This window comes from Podarcis pityusensis (genome assembly GCF_964106645.2).
Source record: "Podarcis pityusensis genome assembly, chromosome: 13".
In the NCBI taxonomy this organism is placed as follows: domain Eukaryota; kingdom Metazoa; phylum Chordata; class Lepidosauria; order Squamata; family Lacertidae; genus Podarcis; species Podarcis pityusensis.
The window spans coordinates 1,565,722-1,580,616 of NC_138038.1; the positions used below are offsets into that span (position 1 = coordinate 1,565,722).

Below are 14,895 nucleotides of genomic sequence, written 5' to 3' on the forward strand. Positions count from 1 at the left end.
TTTCTCTACGTTGGGGTGGGGCAACTGGTATACCTGGAAGTCCGTGAGCTCCGTCGAGTTGCCTTGGTGCGTTGGGCCCCGGGACCTGGGGCTCTTGGATTGGTCATCTGATGCCTGGTGTCGGGTGGGCCGAGCCCGACACACCCGGGCGATGTGTCCCGATTTTCTGCACTGCCTGCACTCTGCGTTGCGGAAACGGCAGGTCCTCCTCTCGTGACTCTCCCCGCAGCTTGCGCAGTTCCCTCCTTCTCGTCGAGGCAGCTGTGGTCTGTGCGCTGCTTGAGTGCGCTGCTGTACTCGGTGCACCTCCTCCCTGTCGGATCCTGAGTCGTCGGTGAGGTCTTCATGGTGGACCCTCGGTTGGGATGGCAGGCTCGGCCGTGCCTCTTGGGTCGACCTCTCGGCAGCTTCTGTTGCCAGGGCCTCCTCCAGAGCGACCTGGAACGTTAGGTCCTTCTTAGCGTAGAGGCGCCGTTGCAGCTTCTCATCCTTCAGGCCACCGACGAGGCGGTCACGAAGCATGTTCTCCAGCTCTGAGAAGTTGCAGAACCGGGCGGCTTGGCGGAGAGAGGTCACAAACCCAGTTATGGTTTCCCCAGGGGCTTGCCGCTTTGCGTAGAAGGCATTTCGACGAGCCACCACTGAGGGCTGCGGCGAAAAGTGCCCCTTCAGCTGTTCCATTATTGTTTTGTATGGAACAGTAGCGACGTCTTCAGGCGCAAGGAGAGCCCGGGCGATTTCAAACGTCTCCTCTCCGCAGACGCTGAAGAATATCGCCCTCTTCTTGGCGTCTTCTTCGTCGGTGACCCCTTTGGCTTCTAGGAGGAAGGTGAAACGGGAGGCGTACGCTTCCCAGTCTCCAGATGCTGGGTTGAATGGCGAGAAGCTGCTGTTGGCTGCCATTCTGAGTTCCTTGTGCCCCGGAGCTGAAGCCTGGATACACGGTGCGAGGCAGCGGTGCGGCAGTTGGCGGTGCTGCGGTGCTGTGTGTGGCAGTCAGCTCAGCGGGATCCCACCCTCGTCGCCAGTGAAATATACTCAGAGTCGCAAAGTGATTTCATGCTCTTTATTCAGCTCATAGTGGTGAGGAGGAATGAATAAATGTCCCCTCACAGTATCTGCTTTATATACATTATTTACACAATGGGCTGCACATGATTGGCTAATTCTGGAATTCTACTGTAAGCCAATCAGGTTGTGGATTCACTTCTATCTGGAGCAGGATTGGGTGGTTCCTGCCAACCAATCATACTGCTGCATTGTTCTAGGACCAATCAGACTGCTGCATTCTGAATCCTATTGTTCTAGGACCAATCAGACTGCTGCCTTTTGGATCCTATTGTTCTAGGACCAATCAGACTGCTACAGTTTGGATCCTATTCAACTCAGTACATAACATGTACAAAGACACATCATCTGACTCGTATACAGCAGCTTCCTGTGATCCCATACCTACAATAAAGTAAATATACATATTTGCTTCCTAGGGATGAAAGTGAAATTTGTTCCATCCACATTTTAAAGTAACTCAGCCTCATTCACTGGTCCCAGATTTACATGCAGATTGAAGGGCAGCAAACGATTGAATGAGAATTTTGTGATGCAGTTTTAATTTCTAGATTGTGTGCAAAATATATGTATTTTATTGGGAAATGTAGTATTTTTCTGCATACAAAATGCAGATTTTTAGGGATTAATTTTTCAAAATGAAAAAAATGTGTGTGGAATTTACGAGGTTTTTTTTTTTTTTTAATCTACAAAAAATGGACTTGTGATTGAGCACATGTGAAACTGGATGAAATTCACAATGCAGCCAAAATAAGAATCATTCAGTCAGAAAGAACCACTCTGAAAAAGATTCCAGCATCCTCTTCTAACAGTGGTCAACCAGATGCCTGCGGAGCCTACAAGCAGAACCTGAGCGCAACATGGATTCTCCTCACTTGTGACTGGCAGGAGCTGGAACTCAGAAGCATTGCTGCCTCAGGCCACAGAGACAGAGCAGGTGGCTAAGAGCTGCAGACGGGCAGCCTTCTCATCTGCAAATCTGCCCAGTCTTCTGCATTGCAGCCATCCCTAATGACATGTCAGGCTCAATTAAAAGCAATGGTGTTAAAAAGGTGTTTAGATCTCCAATTAGATTTAGATTTTAGATTTGGGAGAGAGTGAAGCTCTTCCCTGTTTGGCAGAATCTCAGCTATCAAAATGAATCTACTACCCAGGATGCTGTTTTCATTCCAATCAATTTAAATTGTAAATAATTCAGGCTACTTCAAAGAATGGAAGGAGGATATTTCTAAATTCATCTGGCAGGGGGGAAAGCCAAGAATTAAACATAAAATTATGATAGATATAAAAGAAAGAGGAGGCTTTGCCCTGCCAGACCTGCAAACGTACTATGATGCAGCCTGCCTGTGTTGGTTAAAAGCATGGATTACATTGGATAATGCAGACTTAGAAGGTCATTTTTTAAAATTCAGCTGGCATGCATATCTCTGGAATGGGAAGGTGAAAATTTATAAAAGTTTTATGAATCATATTCTAAGGAAGAATTTGTATAGAGTTTGGGAGAAATATAAAAATCTGCTGGAAAGGAAAACACCTTTATGGCTATCTCCTATTACAATTAAGAGAGTCAATATGGATAGACAGGGAATTGCTGCACTGAGGGAACCTAAACTGAAATCAATGGACAGTGTAAGGAGCCATGTTACAGACTGGTTACAATATCATGTTGCATGAAATGTTTAAAATAGACAGGAAAAATAGTTTTTCAGACCAAAGCTCACAATTTGAAAAAGAACTTCTACAAAACAAAGGAAAATCTTTTATCTAAAACGTACAATCTAAAATGCTTCCTGCAAGGCCCTTTCCACCTGGCCTAGGGGGTGGGGCCCAGACTCACCCAGCCTTCTATGTTAAATATGTATTCTGTAGTTGACCTCCTTTGTAATGTATTATTTTGAAATCTTTAAGATACAGTCATACCTCATGTTGCGTCCGCTTCAGGTTACATCTTTTCAAGTTGCGTCCTGCGGCAACCCGGAAATACCGGAACGGTTACTTCTGGGTTTTGCCGCACGCACATGTGCAGAAGCACTAAATTGCGCCGCGTGCGCAGACGCCACTTTTCTGGATGCAAACGCTTTGAGTTGTGGACGTGCCTCTGGGACAGATTACGTCCGCAACTCAAGGTTCCACTGTAATGTTTTCTTCTGTTATGTCGCTTTGACTGTATATATATTTGACTTTCTTCAGATTGTTTTATTTATGTTTTATTGATTTAATATGCTGTAAACAGCTTTGAGATTTTTCTTAAAAATATAAAGCGTTATAGAAATTAAATAAATAAATCAAAAGACGAGCTTGTCAAAGCCTCTATGACAGTTTGGGCAATAGATATAGGACATAATATAGATTTTAATCTCTGGGGAAAACTTTGGAAGAGTGATCTGCAGTTTACAGCATGTTATTCTTTGAAGAACTACTTGAAAATGATTTACAGATGGTATTTAACTCTGAATAGGCTTGCTAAGATGTATAAGACTGAATCAGATAAGTGCTGGAGATGCAATGAGGTTGAGGGAACATTCTTTCATATGTGTTGGACCTTAAGAGGGTAAAAGAGTATTGGGAAATAATTCATAATGAATTGAAAAAATGTTTTAAAGTACTTTTCAAAAAAACCCCACACACCTGAGTCCTTTTTGTTGGGTATAATTCAGATGGAAATTCCCAGATGTCAAAAAAGGTTATTTATGTATGTGACTACTGCAGCCCGTGTTTTGTTAGCACAAAAATGGAAAATGAGCGAGGTCCCAACTAAAGAAGAATGGCAACTTAAACTGATGGAATATGTGCAGCTTGTGGACCTAACATATAGTATAAGGGAACAAGAACAACATACGTTTAAAGGAGATTGGAAAATGTTTATTGCTTATATGGAGGGAAATTGTGTACACTTGAAAACGTTGCCAGTATTAAGATAAATTCAACAGTGTAAATAAGTCTTGATGGATGTAATAATGGAATGCTGAATGGTTTAGTTTATGTAAAATATGCAGAGATTTATAATATGCAAAATGAACCATGGAAAGAGAAGAAGTCATTGATATTTTAAGGTTCCTTAAATGAGTATTCTAAATTATAAAACAGAAAATTACACACTTACACACACACACACACACACACACACACACACATAGTGTTTAGAAGGAAGATGTGAGTTTTTAGTTTGCAGTTGCTGTTTTAACATTCCAAAGCCTCTCCTTGCTTTATCTTTTTTTGAGGGTTCTTTTTTTTAACAAACGTCAATCAAGCGCTCGAATTTCCCCGCGAAAGAGGCCACGTGCCTTGCCGGCGGGGGCGGGGCCGAGCGCGAGAGACGCTTCGTGGCGTCGCCGGGGCAACGGCTGCCGGGGAGACGGGGGCGGGGCCGAGCCGCGTGCGCCTTGCGCCGGGGAGGAGCGCGCGCGCCCCGCCGCGCCTGGCCGCCTGCGCCCGGCTCGCCTGCGCTCAGTGTCGCCGGAGCCGCCGCCGCGGACGGAGCGGGCCAGGAAGCAGCCGCCGCGCCGCCGCCGCCAGCCGGGCAGCCAGCCGGAGGCCGGAGCCCGCCCGTGGAGCCGCCTCCGGGGATGCCGAGCCGCCAGGACCCGGCTGCCGCCTAGCCTCGCCGAAAACCGGATTTGGGCTTTGCAGCCGCGCCCTCGCCGCTGCCCGGGAACGCCAAGCCGCCGCCGCCGCCGCCGCCTCGTCCTCGGTTTGGTCCGCGCCGCTCGCCTTCCTGGGCGCCGGAGTCGGAGCAGCCTTCTTCTGCCGGCGTCGCCCGGAGCGCCCTTGGCCGCCTGTTGGGGCGCGGCGCCCTTCCTGCGCCCCGGCGGCCGGCGAGGGTCGGGGCGCACACAAAGGGAGCAGCCGCCCGGCGGCGTCCCCCGCCGCTGCCGCCGCCCGCCCTCCATGTCGCCTCGGCCGGGCGGCGCGCGGCCCCGGCGGGAGAGGAGCGCGGCGGGCGGCTGGCTCCCCCGGCCCGCCTTGCCGCGGCGCGGCCCTCGCTGCCCGTGAGGCGGCGGCCCATGCCCGGGGGCGGCGGCCCGGCCCGCGGCGGCGGCGGCTGCTGCGCGTCGCCTGACCCCGCGCCGACTCGGCCGCGCTGGACCTCCGCATCGCGCGCTCTCCGGCCAGGACCTCCTTCTCTCCCCGCCGCGGCTCCATGGCTCCCCGGACGCGCCGGCTGCTCCCGCCGGGGCCGGCCTGAAGAGGAGGAGCGCGGCGGCGGCGCTTGCCGGGTAAGGGCCGCGGGGCGACGGGGCTCGGGCCTCGGGGCGGGAGAGCGGAGGCTGCCGGGGCGGGCAGGGGCGCCTCGCCCCCTCCTCTCGTCCTCGGGCTTTTCCCTCGCGCCTTTTGTGAGCCACTCTGAGCGTTTTGTCGTGTTCTCTTTTTGCCACCAAGCTGCCTATTAGTTGACATGCATCTTTTCGGTGCTCGCGACAGCCCTGCCAGGTGGGTCGAGCTAAGAAATGTGCAGTGCCTGCCCCAAGGTCACCCCAGCCAAAGGGCGCCTGTGGCCCCCCGGCCCCACAAGAACCCCTCACTGCCGTCCCATCTGCCTTGCTTCATGGGGGGCAGCCGGGGGGGGGACACACATTCTGCTGCGCCCATGCTGCTCCTGCTAGCAGGGGGGTGAACTTGCTGGCTGAGCTGCAGGTGCCTCTGGGGGCGCCGGAAAAGGGTGCTTTGGCCCAGGTGCAGTGGGAATCTCCTTGCCTGCCTGGAAGAGCCTTTTTCGGGGGGGGGGGGGGAGAGAAGAGGCTCTGCAATTTGGCTACTTATTTTTCCTGAGACTACCCAGGTGGCCTCTTATTGCATGCTATCTCTCACTTTGGGGTAACGGGCTGGAAATCTTTCCTTTGGATGATTAATCTGCTCCCCTCCCCCATAAAATTGGAATGAGTGGCAGAATTGCTTCTGCTTAGGCCGGTGAAAGTGTAGTGAAGCTTTCTCAGAACTGACAAGAGAGTGGTGTTTTCTTTGATTACCTGGCAAGCCTTGTGTGTGTTGGAAATCACCTGCCCCCCACCCTGGGAACGTGTGTGGCGGGGGGGGGGGATTGGATGTACCTTCCAACTCAGCAAGTCTGTGATCTGTGTGGAGAGGTTGGTCTGCCCACGTGCCTCACCCCCCTTGGTCCTCCTTGGGGCAGGAGCAGGAGGTGGGCATGTACCTGTGGTTTTCAATTTCTAAAGGAGCGCAGGGGTGCTTTTAATGAAAAGGGTAAATGTTGCTGACACATCCTCATGGCAGCAGTGGGATGGAGAGCAAGGGAGATCTCAACCAACCCACCTCAGCAGTACATTGATTTTCTTTTTAGGCTACTGTTAGGGATTCTTGGCATTACATGTAAATGGAGGGGTTTTTGGTAGCGAGAGGAAATCTGCTGTCTTGAATAATACAATATTTTTTTGAACGGAGTGGAGGGTTGACAAGTAGACTGTTGGCCTCCTTCGCAGAGATGTGTAACGGGGGGGGGCTGCAGATGTAGCTGGACCCCCCTTTTTAAAATTAAATTATTGAACGCTTCACAAACTTGCATGCTGCTGTGCTCCTGAATGCCCATTGCCCCTAACTTGGGCACATTGGCTCTAGATGATGCTTCAGCAGCCTCTGGAGGGCCACACGTTTGCCACCCCTGCTGTGGAACTACCTGAGCCTCTTGTGAGCAGAGGGGGTGGGTGGGGAAAAGGCTTTTGCCTGGCTTGCAGCTGGTTGCTGGTCTGGTCCACCAAAGCAATTCTGTCTTTGGAACCTTAGATAAAATGCGGGGGGGGGGGGGCAGTTCCCTGGCTGCTGAGAAGCAAACCTCCATGTGCAGGGGCAGTCTGCCATGATGGCGGGGAGGGGGCGGGGAGGTAGAGGCAGAGCTTGGGGGCACCTGGCTGGCAAGTCCTGCGAACAGGACTCAGTGTTGGACTCAGTGGGTTTGACCCAGCAGGGAGATGATCTTCTTGATGTCCCTCAGTTTACTCATTTAGTCTGTAGATTAAGAGAAATCCCATTTTGCTGGAGGAGGTGGAGGCTTTCCAGAACCTGCATTTTTGTTTGTTGTGCCCACATCAGGGGCTAATTTCCTGCTAAGATCATGCCCATCCTTGAATCCGGAATCTTTTAAGAAAGAACAAGCTCTGAGAAGTAGGAGTTTGCTTGGCTGTGTTGTAAGAGGCACAGACAAATGCAGCAAACATTATCTCCCCATCCTCTTGCAATACAGCTCACCTTCCAGCTGGCCCTTATCTTTCCATGAAAGGAGCTTACAGTAAATGTGTTTATTCCCCCACCCCCCCTTTTTTTTAAAGTGCAGTCTCTGCATAGTGCCTGATAGGTTGGGCTGCACACAGTAATTCTGGGTCTGAAGAGGCAGAGGCGGTGCAAGAGTTAAATTGCAGTGAGGCTGTGTGTGTCTCTGCCCCCCCCCCCCCCTTTTAAGCTGATCTCGTTCCTTTCACATGACCAGGGATGGATGAGCGCACTAACCTCCTTCTCTCTGGCTGAGCAGGAGCAGAAGAGCTCCCTTTAGTGTCTCTTACAAAGAAGCTGTTCAGCCAAAGAGCATCTCCTAATCCGAGGTCGGAGGCATCTGGCGAATTAAGGGCAGAAACTTAGGCGAGGGGTCTTAAAGGGGCCGAAGCTGCCCGTCTCTTAGGTGGGGAAGAGAGGCGTGCCTGTGAATGGAGATAAGGGGAGCTGTGTCAGATGCGACTGGTCTTTGTATTTAATTTATTTATATCCCTTCCTTTCCCCCAAATTGCCATTCAAGGTGGCTTCCAATGTTTAAAAACAGCACCATTGTTATTATTTATTATTAGTGGCATTTATTAATCACCTTCTATGCCATTGTCTCAAGGCGATTTACCCATACGATAAAAAGCATAAAAACAACCAGTACCTTTAAAAACAAGACTGGTGCCCTGACAAGTGGTGAAGACCCCTTTACTCAGCTGGGGAAGCCTGTCAGAACATTTCCAGGAGGTGTCAGCGGGCAGGGAAGCTTTTCCATAGAACAGGGGCCTTCCAAGGGTCTAATTACCCACGCAATGTCAGCAACGTTATTGGCCCGTGGCCAGTACATTCTTAATGTTATAAAATATAAAGTAGTGAAAAAAGCTAGTTTAAAAAACCAACAGTTGTAATACACCAGACCCCGTTTAGAGCCAACAGTTTGCCCTGACAGCTGCCCAGTGGTCAGCGCTGCCTGCACCTCCCTTTCCAGAGGCCTGTTCCAGGAAGACACAAAAGAGGGAGCCCGTCTGGCCTCTCTTGGGAGAGAATCCCGCCTTCTGGGAGCAGCTGTAGAAAAGGCTTGCTCTCGCATCCCCACCAGCACCTGGTGCTGAGGGGACTGAGAGAAGGTGCTCCCCTGAGGATCTTTGCACCCGGGCAGGTTCAGGCCATAGATTTACTGGTCATCAGCAGCACTTTGAATTGTGCCTGGGATCAGATCAGATGTCAGTAAAGTGGTTTTAACTGGAGAGTAGCGTTCCTGGCTGCTGGTTCCCACAGTGGCAAACTGACCCTCTGGACTTAAGAACCGCAGCCTCCTCCTCTCCCCGTGGCTCAGCAAGAGAGCAACCCTGCCTGAAACCCTGGAGCCCTGAGCCAGGTGGGCCAAGGCAGCTTCCTGCATTCCCCAGCTGGTCTTGAGATGGTGTCTGTTGCAGCGAGGAACTTTGGAGCTCACAGGGAGAAGCCCCTGCCCAGTTGCATTGGGTGTTTTGACCTGCAGGTTCTAGGAGATGGACTTATGCCTGCTACACAAGGCCAGGGTGCTTTTCTGGGCTGGTTGGGAGCTGCACTTCAAAACGTCTGGAGGGCACCAGGTTGGCGAAGCCTGGATTAAACGTCCTCCTGCCACAATCATTTTCTGCAATGTACTCCCATGCTGTTGATCCACATGGATGTGGTGTGGCAGCAGAGTAGGAAGCTGTGGTTTATAACTCAGTGTTAGGAGCTGATATGTAAATATTCTGGCCTTTGAGCAGACCTATGCTCCTTGCTTTGTAGCTTAAAAGGTAAAGGGTTCATTAGGTTCAGTCGTGGCCGACTCTGGGTTGCGGTGCTCATCTCGCTTTATTGGCCGAGGGAGCCGGCGTACAGCATGACTAAGCCGCTTCTGGCGAACCAGAGCAGCGCACGGAAATGCCGTTTACCTTCCCGCCAGAGCGGTACCTATTTATCTACTTGCACTTTGACGTGCTTTCGAACTGCTAGGTTGGCAGGAGCAGGGACCGAGCAACAGGAGCTCTCGTGGGGATTCGAAACGCCGACCTTCTGATCGGCAAGTCCTAAGCTCTGTGGTTTAACCCACAGCGCCACGCGCGTCCCTTGCTTTGTAGTTTAAGACTAGCTAAATTGAGGGATGGGAAAGACCACCTTCATGTTCTATCAGCGTCCATGGTTCTTGGGTGCCAAAGCCAGATTTAAAATTTTATTTTTTTAAGCTGGTGTCTGGAGTTTTCCACCATGGGCTAATTGCAGACCTTAGTTGGCAGATAAAAACCATATGTAAAGTAGTTATTATTCATTTTTTAGAAACTTAGGTTGGAGCAAAAGTATGTAAGCTTTCAGGCTTTGTAGGTGCTTTGCTAGGTGAAATGTGAAGGGAGCAACATTTCTGGCGCAGATGGAACAGGTTGGCTTAGTGGCTGAATACATTTTCGCAAGGAAAAACCTGCTTTCCAAATAGCCCAGCCCTTGTGAACTTTTAAAGCCTGCGTACATTTTAACCCGACTTAAGTCACTTGAGTGAAAGATGGTAGCTGTGGGGTGAGGAACCTGTGGTCTGAGGGCCACATTCCGGGCTGGGTGGCCTTCCAGGGCCACGTGCAAAAGTGGGCACAGCAACAAATGTGCGTTTTGCCTTTTTACTACAAGGCTGCTTTTTCTCTCTGTGCTGCATCCATCCAAGCAAGCAAGAAGGGGGGGCTGGACTTGGCCCCCCAGGGCTGCAGTCCCGCTTCCCTGATTTAGAGGGTGCTGCCTTGTAAGGGTTTTGCATGGATTTGGCCTCTCAGCCATAACGCTCTATGATGGCCTTAGCTCCCCCCCCCCAGCATACCTCACAGGGCTGTTGTGAGGCTGAAACAAGATTGCCATAGAATGGCAGAGTTGGAAGGGACCGTGAGAGTCAAACCCAGGACCCTCAGATTAAGACTTTTGTGCTCTGCTGACTGAGTTAATGTATATGAAATGATAAAACAAACCAAAAAGGGTGGGGGGAGAAACTAAGGTAAATGGTAGCTTCTAAGGTTGTAAGCTCCTTGGGCAGTGGTGGAGTTGCATGTATAAAAACCTTGAAATAGTCGGGGAACTGGAAAGAGGGAGAGAGTTTATTTGGATTTGTAGCGAAATCTCAGCTCATTTCCTCCTCCTGTGCTGGAACCTCTTGATAATGACGGTGCCTGCAGATTATAGATCTGATCATTTGGAACCAAATAAAACCCTTGGCTTCCTTCAACTTTATACACCTTTTGAAAGGCTCCAAGAATTTGGTGGGTCTGTCTCCCCCGTGGCACCTGCCACTTTCTTTTCCCTGCATAAAGATCCATCTCCGGTTTTAACAGGTCGATAAATCTCCGCTTCCAAGTCCCACCTCTCAGTTTCATGCTGCAAGATATTTCAAGCCTGAAGAGGGAGGGCCATTAAAAATGCAAGGCTCTGAGCCATCCGGGGCTGCAGGAAGGCAAAACTCACCCTTCCCCCCTTTTCTTCCTAAGGTAACACTAATGTCTCAGCAAATGAAACTGATCTGTAGAAAATGTAACTTGAAAAAAGAGACATTGCACATACCTTTGTAAACCAAGAAATCTTTAATTTTTTTTTTTTTTTAAAGACGTTGGCCGTGTGCTTGAGTAGTGAAATGGGACTTCAGTGGCCCACCTTCCTTGTTCCCTCAGACCACCTCCTCTTTCCATGTGTGAGGATAAGGAAATATTTCTTTACAAAACGGATTTCTGTTGAGAGTGGCGCTCAGAACTTGTTGGGAATTTGATGGCCTTTCACTTTGGAAGAGTCCTGATCCTGCAACCCAGTTGCTAAGACAGTGGCTGCCAAAGTGACTACTTCTGGCCCTTGGGGGAGGGGGGTGCTGACGGCGTAAATGGCTATCAGACTCTGAAAAGCTGGTATCACCGGATCACATCCATCAGTTTCATTGTATTAATTAGACTAAGTAGTTTTAATTAGATTTTGCAGTAAAGGTGTAATGCATTGTTGCAGTTTTGAATTTTATTGTGTTATTATCTTCCTTGATGGGTCCTGCAGACCACTATTCTGAATCATGCTTCTTATAGGGCAGGGGAGGGGGCACTTGGGGTGAATTCATGGAGCCAAGGGGGGCAGTGGCTGGGGAAAGTGTGGGGCCCCCTGCTCTGAACTCTTATGTGCAGCAAACCTGCTACTCCTCCCTGGAGTCGAGAGGGAGGAGAGGCAGTGGAGGGGCATTTCACAGTTCCCGCTGCTCCTGCTTGCAAGAGAGTCTTGTCAAGTGGCTGAATGTGCCTTTGCTGTGTGTAAAGGCTGCAGGTGTGGGGGCCATTAATGGCTGCCCTGGTCTGCCTGCCTTGCCAGCTGCCCTTACTAAGCCTCCGAGTAAGCGGAGAAGCTAGATTTTTGCCATCCACCGTGAAAACATGCTTAACTTTTTTCTGTACTGAAAAGAAAACACAGCTAATGTCATTTTAAGAATAATTTAAAATGTGTTACCCAATTGCAGCCCATTTTGCATCCTTCTCCAGGTTGCATATATGGGTTGGTTTGTTTTTTATTTGAAAATAATGATCTTGAGCTTATTACAGCACTTCAGAGTACAGGATGATACTTAACAGTCTAAAATGGAGAAAGGGGGAAAGCGGAGGTCTGAGTAAACAGGGATTCTTTATAAGGGGTTCTTTCAGTTGCACCAGAGACTTTCCTGAGTCCTTTGTATGGTGCATGAGGCTCTCCCCCTCCCCCCTGTCCTCCTGCCCACACGCAGAGTGCCTTCTTGTTCCTGAACAACCACAGTTGGTCCTCTTTCTCTGTGGCAACTAGTACTTAAGGGGCATATCCTGATGGGGTCAAAAACTCTGCTTTAATCCCTTGCAAGCCTGTAAAGGAGGAAAGAGCTGGCCTGTTGCTAATGCCTTGAGAAAATATGTGACTCTCTGGACAAGCTGCTATGCCAAATATAAATGAGAAATTGCATTCAGGACTTTCCAGGCAAGCGAAGGAGCGAGAGAGGAAGGACATTTCTCTCCTTTTTCTCTTGCCTGGTGCATTCTTTGGAAAAAGCTAATATTCCTGCAAGGTAATTCAATCAAACAACGATTCCTGTCTGCAAATGCGGTAGCGAGGCAGGCTTACAAAAGCCCCTGCTTTTATTATCTCCTGCTTGCTCGAGAATTGCTTTTCTCCCTCGAGTGAGCTGGCTAAAGCTGGCTTTATTATGTTAACCTATTTGTGTGTCAAGAGCTATTGTGCCGCTCAGTATCTCTGTTTGTGTTTGCTTGGCACTGCAAAGAAAAGGGCAAGGGAAGGGAGAAGAGGAGGAGAAATGGCTGGCTGGTCAGTGCCTGGCACTGGGGGGGGGGGCAGCACCACTTGCTTGCGTCTCCTGTGATTGCTCAACCCCCAAGGAGGGGTCCGCCATGATTATCAGCCTGCTGCCTAATCATGTCTCCTAAAAAGCGCACCTCTTTGAGTTTTTGTAGTGTTTGCGGCAGGGATGCTATTTCTACTTTGGTTGTGCAACCTTTGCTCACCTAGTGCCCCTAAATGTTTTAGCCTGCAGCTAGAGGCTACCAAGGCTGCTGAAGGCTGCACCCCTATCTGCATCTAAGTCTCCCTCCCTCCCCCCGGTTTTGTAGTATCTGACACAGACCAATGGTTCTTCTAGTTCAGTATTGCCTACACTGACTGGCAGCAGCTCCCCAGAGTTTCAAATGGGTCTCTCTTAGATGCTGGGGATGGAACCTGAGTCCGTCCTTCTGCATGCAAGGCAACTGCTCTACCACTGAGTGAGTTATGCCCTTTCCCAGATCATTAGCCCAGCTGGGGAAACCCAGTCAAATGGATAGGGTATAAATAAAAAAATTACTAAATGTATAAATGAATTGGGTGGTATAAAATATATGCAGGGGGAAAAAGAACCATGGAGGTGGAAGTCTTTTGATAAGAAATTAGAGAATGAAAATGTAAGATGTGTATTATAGGTCTTTGAAAGTGCATAAATAAAAATTCAAAAAACTAAATAAAATATTATTATTATTATTTGCCAAGTCCGTTCGGAGCAGGAGTGTCTTAAGTTCTTGGACAGCACTTTAAAAAGAAAGTATGAAGGAGCCGGTGGTCTTTTTGATTCACACATCCCAGGAGTCTGCAGGTAAAGGGTGAAAGTGCATGCGACAGGTGTATTGGGGTAGCCCTACCCCCACTGTTAATAACTGGGGGGCGGGTTGCATTCAGTTGCATTCAAATGCCTTTCTTTTGAAATGAAGCAAAATGCTGTCACTGAATTGATCTTTGCTTGATCCCATTGTCAAGTTGGCCCAAGTCCCTTTTCCCCGTGTTGTGGAGGTCAGGGCCCAGTGAGATTGTGTCTCCTTTTCTTAGATTCTGGAATCCTGAGCGGCTGGTCTTTTCTTGCACGGACCTCACCAGGTCTAAAACGGATTGGGATCCCCAAGTATCCTTCAAAATGGATTGAGTCATCAAGACTCAAAGGCGTAACTGAACCCTGTTTACCTTCCTGGGTGTGTCTCCGGACTTTCAGTACTGTGGGGACTTGAATAATTTTGAAGGCTCCACCCAGGGTGGGTGCCTGTTGTGACCCTGTCTGAGTGAATGGCCTCGCCTCCTCCCAAAGCAGGTGGAAAATCCTGCCTTGTGCCTCCTCACGGGATGCCATGGAGCCACTCAGACACTCCCAGCCAGCCACCTTACTGCCCCCAAGGAGACTCAAAAATGGGGGTGGGTGGGTTTCAACTCCTCCATGTGCAGGGAGCCCCCACAACCCAGAAGGGCTACCTTTTCTTTCCCTTTTTCTGATACACCATAGCAAGTTATGATTTATTGATATGCCGTCTTTCTGCCCAGAGGAGACCCCGAGGCGGCTCACAAACAATGCAAGTGCAGATAAACACGTAGCAATATAAATGCGGTGAGAATGAGACAGAAGAGTAACATTTCCAGAGTATTTGAGGGCATTCATTTTCCTTCCCCAAAGACAGCAGATTGTCCCCCACAAAAACATGAAAAGAAAGAGAGAGCCACAGGGAGGACGTAAAGTAGCAGCTCCTCCTTTTAAGGGTCCAAGGAAGGCGCTGGGAGGCAGGTGCAGCAGCCTCTGTCCTTGAGAGCGAATTACAGGTTTCTACTTTGGATCTAGTATGAAAGCTTCCTCCAGCTGCCAGAAGTTTGCAGACGCCTCTGGTTGGGAGGCCAAATTGGATTCCCTTTCCTTGTGACATGGCATTAAAAGCCGGGGGGGGGGGGAGATGTTTGTTTAAGCCTGTTATGGGTCTCTTGGTGACCCCGAGTGCACCCTTCCACCGGGGCACATGAAATTCTCTCTTGGCCAGAGGCTGTGGACGCACTTAGAGTTGGGCTGAACGTTACCTCACTTAGCTAATAAGCTGACGGGGGGGGGGGTTAGGATGACCTCTTGAAGATGCACACAGCCGGATGTGCCCCCCAGGGCTGTGAGCTACTAAAGACGGAAAGGTGTGCAGATTCCTTGCTCAAGACAGATCTTTCCTGAATGGCAGATGATGGATGCTGTCTCTGGTTAAAAGGGGGAAGCCTACAGCCCAAAGGGTGTCTGGCTTCTGTGGGGGAAGGATGCAGAGCCCCAGGGGCCACTGAACT

The 14,895-nt window shown here is 49.8% G+C and overlaps 1 protein-coding gene across 1 annotated transcript in view; it reads left to right on the forward strand.

Annotated features, from left to right (window-relative positions):
• Window positions 1-5,137: 5,137 nt before the first annotated feature.
• The window catches only part of FAM222A (family with sequence similarity 222 member A), an 89,324-nt gene continuing 79,566 nt past the window's right edge, over window positions 5,138-14,895 (forward strand). The window contains exon 1 of the mRNA XM_080979223.1: window positions 5,138-5,285. The gene's annotated coding sequence lies outside the window, so the exon portion shown is untranslated. The remainder of the gene's footprint in view (window positions 5,286-14,895) is intronic.